Source organism: Strongylocentrotus purpuratus, unplaced genomic scaffold (genome assembly GCF_000002235.5).
Source record: "Strongylocentrotus purpuratus isolate Spur 01 unplaced genomic scaffold, Spur_5.0 spur5_scaffold_21, whole genome shotgun sequence".
NCBI lineage: Eukaryota > Metazoa > Echinodermata > Echinoidea > Camarodonta > Strongylocentrotidae > Strongylocentrotus > Strongylocentrotus purpuratus.
In genome coordinates, this window is record NW_022145607.1 from 20,992,603 (window position 1) to 21,001,576 (window position 8,974).

Here is an 8,974-nt window from a genome sequence, read left to right on the forward strand (position 1 = left end):
ACGTTCTGCCTCTGTCAACGTGTTTGGAGAGATTATCCTCTTAGCCTTAATCCACCATTACTTCCTTCAACGACGAGTACTGTGATTATGCAACAAGACAGGTACACTTTGTTTGAGATTATTGTTAAGTGTAATATCAAGTTTGCCAGCCCTAATAACATTTTTCAGGCGCCATTGCATGATAATATTTTTCATTTAGCCTTGACATAAGAAACAAACCATGGGTTGGTTAAAAAGACATCACTTGCAGAAAGCTTCGTAACATTAATTTGAACATACTGAAGGAGGATATTAAGGGCGGTTCTCTGTGTTTATTATCTACCCGGTGCCCTTCGGAAGCGGTTGAAGAGTGGAATACTACCCTGAGGCAACTCCTGGACAAACATGCGCCGGTACAGTCAACTATTGTATCATTGCAGCCCCATGCTCCGTGGTATACAGAATCTGTCAAAGAATCCAAGCGCCTGAGACGTCGCGCTGAACGTAAAATGATCATATCCAACATTGAAATAAATTGTCAGCTGTACCAACAACAGTGTGAGGTTTACAATCTCATTCTTGATGGAGCCAGAACTGAGTACATGACGACTGATACCATACCCGGAACTGACTCAGTGTTTCCTGATCGTAGCTCGCATGAGGAATTAGCAAATGATTTTGGAAAGTTCTAACTTGATGAAATTCGAAGTATTGTGACAACATTTCCTCCTTCAAACCTCTATGATGAAACCCTTACATGTGTTTGTGAGTTCCAACAGTTTGTTGAACCTGTTACGCAAGCACAGGTGAGGAAACTGCTTAAAAACTCTGTTTCCAAGTCTTGTCGTTTGGATCCTATGCCAACTCATTTAGTGAAATCGTGCCTTGATGAACTAGTACCATCCATTACACACCTAGTGAACTCTTCTCTGTCTTCTGGTACTGTCCCATAACTTTTCAAAACATCTCATGTTGTACCTCTATTGAAGAAGTCTGTCTTAAATTCGGATTAGTTTAAAAGCTACAGGCCCATAGCAAACCTGCCATTCCTTGCTAAGATCCTTGGGAAAATCGTAATTGCTTCTCAGCTTCGGGTGTACCTTGATAAACAAAATTTGTTTCCTGAGATAATAATAATAATAATAATAACAACATTTATAATGCGCACATATCCACCCCAAGAGATGCTCAAGGCGCCTAACAAGGTAAGTACATTGAACGAAAATAATATGACATAATTAAATATAATTCAACAACGTTAATTACATCAGATTGTGAAATACACTACGTCTTAAATAAGGAATTCAGACATTAGATAGGTTTTCAATTGTTTTTGGAACACATTTTGATTCGCTGACATTTTGATTGAATGGGGTAGGGAGTTCCATAACCGGGGTGCAGCAGCTGTAAAAGCTCTGTCTCCCCAACTCCTCTTTGTTCTTAATTGTGTTAAATTTGTTGAATTAGAAGAACGAAGACCTGCACGAGAACTTAAAGAGATATTAAGAAGAGAGGAAATATATTCAGGAACTGATCCATTTAGTGAACGGTAGGTGAGTAGTAGAATTTTATATTTGATACGCTGTTCTATTGGAAGCCAGTGAAGGTTCTTGAGTATTTGAGTAGTATGGGTCGAACGTTTAGATTTAGTGACAAGGCGGGCAGCTGCGTTCGGCAGATGCAGTCGGCTTATCGGCAGTTCAACTGAAACGGCATTCATCAGAGTCTACAATGACGTTCTTCTTGTAGTTGACAAGGGTCAGGAGGTTGTGCTGGTGCTCCTTGATAATACTGCTGCGTTTGACTCTGTTGATCATACAACTATGATTGGCCGTTTTCTGCGAGGCTATGGCATCAAGGGGTGGGCTTTGAAGTGGCTTGATTCGTACCTGGATAATCGCAAACAGCACATCGTTGTGAATGACTCTATTTCCAGACCATTTCCCCTGCCCTGGGGTGTTCCTCAAGGGTCTGTCCTAGGACCCCTGGAGTTCATCCTGTATACTGGTCCGTTGAGTGCGGTCATCTCTTCCCATCGAGACATTCATCATGTCATGTACGCCGATGACACCTAGCTGTATGTGACTATGACATCCAAAGATCACGAAGGCTCTATGCAGAAACTTAGCGAGTGCATCTCCGATGTCGTGTCCTGGTCTTCTTCAAATAAATTCAAGTTAAATCAATCTAAGACTGAGGTACTACACATCACCTCGCAGTTTAGAAATTATTGCAGTCTGCCGCGCTTAGATGCTGCTGGCGTTGAAATCATACCTTCAAAAGTAGTTTGTAACCTCGGCGTCACTGTTGATAATGTATTGAATATGAAGCAACACATCAGGAATACTTGTCGGACGGCTGCCTTTGGTATATCCAGGATTAGTAAACTTCGAAAATATTTGGACAGACAGTCTACAGAACGATTGATCCACGCTTTTGTGACTTCCCATTTAGATTATTGTAACGGATTGTACTTTGGCTTACCAGATTCCACCATTTCTCCACTCCAACGTATTCAGAACATGGCAGCCCGTCTCATTACCAAACCAGAAAATATGAACACATAACTCCTATTCTCAGATCTCTTCATTGGCTCCCTATTTTAACTCGCATTCAATTTAAGATTCTTTTGTTAGTATTCAAAATTATACATGGTTATGCTCCATCATATTTAAACGACCTTCTCAAACCTATTGTTCTATCACCTTCGTTACGGTCAACTACACACTACACACTATAAACACATGCACGAATTATGAATATGTCATGTATGTCCTATCTGTGAAATTTAAACGTTAGGAGTGTTTAATATTCATATTATGCAAGGAAGCCCGTTTACTTGATAGACTTCACTGTAAGACACTATTGAGTGACTGACTTTTTTTCTTCTTCTTCTTTGGTAATCACATACATAAATGAGCTGTAATGGGTACATGAGCATTTGTCTACATCAATAACCCACTTCTTGTAATGGCCAGAATCAAACTGATTGAATCTTTGCGCAGCACAAAACGTACGACCATTCGGTACAATGGTCTGAAAATCAGACTATTACTTACTGTATTGGTATCACTTAAGTCGATTCGACAACTAATAGTCGTTATTTTTCCACTTTATTTAGGGAAGTTCTAAATTAGTATTATCTCTCAAATGCCGTTGGAATTTAACCTTTTAATTCTTTTGGCCTGTAAATGGGACATAGTACCTTAAGCGCTTTATAAATGTAGTTTATAATTATTTTTAAAGAAAATTTCCTTCCTAGTGCTTTCATCATCTTTGTTTCTTTAATTACATCAACTAAATGTGATTCATTTATAATATGCCATAGAGGGAGGATTAGATCAGCTTGAATTCCCTTATCCATGTAACGGTACAAAGATCGCATTACAGAATGGAAACAGACATCCATTTTACAATTATTCAGCACTTAATCCTCATCAGTCCGAAAGATTTACTTCAAGTCTATTTTGAAGTTTGCATGTATGAAAACCCATGCAATCACAGAGAAAAATACAACTGATAAATAACATTATTTCAATGTATCACATTATTAAACAATAAATGCGAAATAGCATATGTTCCGTTAAACACATGTAATTCACAGAAATCACCCTCTTCTCTCTACATTTTGAGCTACAGGCCCTGGGTAACTTTTTTTCAAAATCAAATGAAGTCCTTGGATCCTGTCCTAAAATTATACATTCATGTATTCACACAATTCTAACTCAATACTATAAAACATAGAAATATCTACATCAATATTCCTTGTATATAAAAATTGCTCTTTTCGAAAATAACATATATCCACTCAAGTTCCATTTCGGCAATCGAGAAGGTGCAACGTAAAGACTTGGTAACGAAGCGATCCACGAGATTGGCCTTCTCCATTAAGGCTGCTGTCCATATAGTCCCACAGTTTGCATTCGATGGAGACTGTGAAGTAGGGCGAACACTGGCCTCACTCCTCTTAGGGCAACCTCTGCTCATGTGACCCGGTCGTTTCATGGCATCTGAAACAGACCGTTTCAGATGTACAGTCCTGCTTTCTGTGTCCAAACTTAAGGCATTCGTAGCACTTAGGATCCTAACTACTCAACTTCGGCTGAGCTTAGGGAGAGCCAGAATGCTCTTGGCGAGTTGTGCCACATACGTCCTTCCTGAGATCTTCTAGCTCAAATTTGACATCCGGCTTTTCTCTCTCCTTGCGTTGGTTGGGAGAACCTGGATGCATACCAGTATGCTCCGCATACACTTCATATTCATGGACTGTCGGTGTACTGTGGGGTTCTTGACCAGTGAAAAACTCGAGCACTTCAGCTCTCATTTCTAAGAAACTCTGGCTTTTGGCAGACATTTCCACTCTTCTGAGGTTCCAGCTGTACCCACTTTTCTTTTGCTCCACAAACAAAACGTTCTTTCAGTGAGCTATCCTTAAAGCCTCTTCAAGACATTTTCGTCTTCTCGATTAAGATCTGATCATAGGGGAACACTGTCGAGTAGTTCTTAGCGTATGCTTCATGGCTCCTCTCCTTAATCCAAGTCTTATCATGAACGAGGGATCTTGAAAATCTCCTGATGTCATATAGCCATACATGTCGATCTCTGGCCTACCGTTGGCAATCCACTTAGCAAGCTCCCTGTTAGCCTTTCCTCCGAGCATGAGAACAGAGCTATTGAAGCCACACTCGTGGTAGAAACCTCCAAGTTATGAATGGAGCCTCGTCCAACAATGGTTTGTGATCTGGTGTGAAAGACTCTGAACCGCAGACTGTCAATTTGCATGATTCCTGTCTCACCGATGACAGGTGAGACATTTCCATTCTTCCAAGTTCCCGCTGCACCCACTTTTCTTTAGCTCCGGCCACAATCAAAGCGTTCTTTCAGGGAGCTATCCTTAAGCCTCTTCAAGGCATTCTCGCCTTCTCCATTAAGGGCTGATCATAGGGAAACACTGTCGACCAGTTCTAATTAGCGTATGCTTCATGGCTCCTCTCCTTAATCCAAGTCTTATCATGAACGAGGAATCTTGAAAATCTCCTGATGTCATGGCCATACATGTCGAGCTCTGGCCTACTGTTGGCAATCCACTTAGCAAGTTCCCTGCTAACCTTTCCTCAGAGCATGAGACCAGAGCTATTGAAACCACACCCGTGGTAGAAACCTCTAAGTTATGGAGCCTCGTCCAACAATGGTTTGTGATATGGTGTGAAAGACTCTGAACCGCAGACTGTGGAGTTGATTCCTGTCCCACCGATGACAGGTACTCTATTTACGTCTTTTGGATGGTGACGTTAAAAGTCGGTCCCCAGACGTAAATAATCATATCTGATTGATACACGTCTGTAAAAACCCAAATACACACACACACACACACTCTAGAGTCCTAAAGATGTCCCAGTCAAGATCGTATAGGGATAAGGCAAAGCCATCCTTCATCTTGTCAATGAATTCTGCGTTCGTTGCATAGCCTCCAATGGACAGAGCATCATCCTGAAGATTCAAGTACACTGACGCATCACGGTCGCGGACGTTAGGCGTGTTTTTAATGCCCTCTATCCCCTCGGTGACGATGTATGCATTCTTCATTGCTAGAAGAGGCCATGTTGGCCATTGCTCCTTTCTTGGGGCCTACACACCTGTGCAGTTTACGACGATAGGAGTCTTGTTTGTCCCTCCCGATATCTCTACTCCCTGGACTCTGTGAGTACCAAACTCATCTTCTCCTGTTTGTATTCCAGTATCTAGACAGTAACTGTTTGTCAGGACCTTTGCTCCAGCCTTGGAAGCAGACCTAATGAGGGCAGTACAGAATCATGTAGGGTGTTGTACCGTCTCCAGGACTATAGAGGGTGTCGTAGATGTCAGAACAGTTCATCGAAGGATACAGCTTCTTGGTTTCCTCTGAAGAGAGGATGTGGTACTCCACTCCAAAGGTCTTTCCAACCCTGCCCATCCTCTTATACCCATGCATCAAGTCGTTCTTTATTGGAAGCAACAAAGAGCCCTCCATTATTAATCCAGCCGGGATCCACGCCGGTTTCTTGCTCCAGAACATCTCCGACAAGCTGTCTCATGTAACTGAGAAGCTCAATATCTGTATCCGAAGGGCGGAGCCCCCATACCAGAGCTGCGATATGCCACATTGTCCCAGCCGTATGCTGACCTTTCAGATAGATAGATGATAGAGGATGCTACAACTGGTAGACCCCCCGCCAATATTCACCACGTCAACTGATGGCGTGGCGGTGATAGGATCTATGGTCCACGCCGCGGACAGGTTCGTCTCGTAAAGATGCCGCTCTTGGCGCTCTGGTTGCAGTGCCTTGCTCCTGTGCAGCTGATGGTCTGCAGTATCAGATATTGTTGCAGACAGGATGCATAACGATGCACGCTACGCCACATTGTCCTCAATTATTTCTTGGCCTTGGGTTGAAATCAACACTGGAATTTACCAGGCAAAAACTTTCCATGTAGAATCTTGTACATCGATGGTATTCGAGGCTCGCAGGAAGTGGTGGGTCAAGTCTCTTGGTCCAGATTTATTTTCTTTGTTCTCTATGCAATGCCGCACCCTAATTACAATATCACTCCGCCGTAGCTGAGCTACTACAACAAATCCAATATTTCACAGTAAATTCTTTAACTATGGCGTATAGACATCAAACACCCAAGATAATTGAAAGTAATCAGGCCGATCATCTAAACATTCCGATCACCTGAATTCGACTCGAATGATGCCATATAAACAATACTATTTCATCAATACACACTGTACATTATTTCGTTTCATTTCAAATACATTCATATCCTCTTGTATGTATACCCTATACATTTCTGCATATACATATACTTTTCCGCCATATAGCTCTTGTAAATTGAGCTACATGTGTATAACTGAAACACACTAAAAAAAATGGAAATCAAACTCAGCACACTTTATTCTGATCACTTCATAAATATTTTCAACAAATGATTAACTGCTGTATTTCTATCCTCGTTTCAACTCGTAATACACACTAATTTTGCCCGAGAGGGTAATTTCTTCCCCCAGGCGCGGATCTACGGGGGGGGGGGTTTAGGGGTTTAAACCCCCCCCCCCTTGGGCGCCCCCCCCCCCCCCAAAAAAAAAAAAAAAAAGAAAAAAGAACGCACGCTGGAGAGAAACCCTTTCAAGTGCAAATATTGTGAGAAGATATTCAACTCATCTGGTAACTTAACCAAACACATGATAACTCTGGATATAACTGTGTATTAAACTGTTACTTGATTTAAAAAGACGTTATCATGCACTACTTTTTATGGTCTCCATTGTGTTAATAGAAGACAGGAAAACATCACTTACGGGGTTCAAATAAACACCCAAAAAAAAATCGGCTCGCCGCTTCGCGGCTCGTGGACGATGCTCCGCATCGTCATTATTTTGGTAAACCCCCCCCCTTAGCAAAAAGCTAGATCCGCCCCTGTCCCCGCTTGTGTCATCGCATTACCTACAGAAAATTCACAAAGATTTCCATTTCATAACACATGTAATTCACAGAAATAACCCTCTTCTCTCTACATCTTCAGCTACAGGTCCTGGGTAATTTTTTTTCAAAATTAATTGAAGTCCTTGCACCCTGTCTTAAAATTATACATGTATATATTCACACAATTCTAACTCGATACTACCAAACATAGACATGTCGATATCAACATTGCTCTTTTCGAAAATAACATATTTCCATATTCGCAAACCTTACCTTCACGTTCTATACCAAACTTGTAAGTGATGAATAAAAAGCCACAATAATATATTTACAATATCGACCGTGTACAATTCCTAAATAACTTCTAACCTGTTCTTTCCCGCTTATGTGATGTTTGAATAAAACTATTGGGATTTGGGTATTGATTCGGTCATTGCAGATCCAATTAACATCCCTAACAAAATTAATATTATGGCACACATATCAAATATCGAATATTAAATATCAACGAACGTGTGTGGGCGCGTGTGCGTGTGACTTTCCTTCTGCCAAAAGCATATATTATGCTATGCATCTCATTTGATACATTCAATTCATTCTCTCTCTTTAATCCAAACATATCACACAATGTAGGCATCACTTTGGCGCAAGTCGATTGTTGCACTCTCGCAAACAATGCCTCCTGTTCATCCAAGCGTGAACACATACCACACAAAATTGATACCAAATGATTTGGGAGAAAACGCGCTTTTATAAGATGTGTATTAATTTACTGTTCATAGATTTTTTTAAAATAATTAACAATTTTCTAGGCGTAAACTTTTTTTTTGACTCACACGGTATATATATATCAGGGGGAAATGAATAGTGTATTAACTTCTTTTCTGAGCAGAAGGTGTGGGAGGGGGGTATACAGAAAGTTTGATGTATGTATGAACTGTTAATCTGTTTTACTAAGTGTATATATGATAATTATATAATTTAGCGTAATAACAGAGTACACGCATATTATCTTGCACGTGTGTGTGTATTGCGTTTTTTTAACGATTTTTTTTCTTCTTCATCAGTTAGGAAATTTATATTATCCTTGGTGCCTTCCGTTTGTTTAATGAGCTTATCTATGTAAAATTTACAAGGGGGATAGGGTGGGTTGGGGATCGGGGTGGCCTTTTTAGTAGCGTTAATTATACTGAAATCATGTAAATAAATTCGAAAGTGCAAGTTAAGAAAACAAACATATTTAAAAAGTGGTATATGTTATTTCATATATACATACTTTTATTCATAATGAAATATACAGGAAATGAGTAACTAATAAAGATCACATTCGTAGAGATAAAAAAATATTTTTCTGTTCCACCCTTTCTGTTAATATTAATCCTCTACCAGGCCAATTTTCTTCATTATGTTCTTGATATGGACAAAATTCAATGTCTACAGTAAGAACAATTGTACCCCCACAATTACGCTCATCATCTTTCTACTTTTCAACGTGAGTTAAATATACTACTGCTGGTCTGCTGTCATAT

At 40.3% G+C, this 8,974-nt stretch overlaps 1 pseudogene; it reads right to left on the reverse strand.

Annotated features, from left to right (window-relative positions):
- Positions 1-4,444: 4,444 nt before the first annotated feature.
- LOC754176 lies at positions 4,445-7,660 on the reverse strand (annotated as a pseudogene).
- Between the last annotated feature and the right edge of the window lie 1,314 nt (positions 7,661-8,974).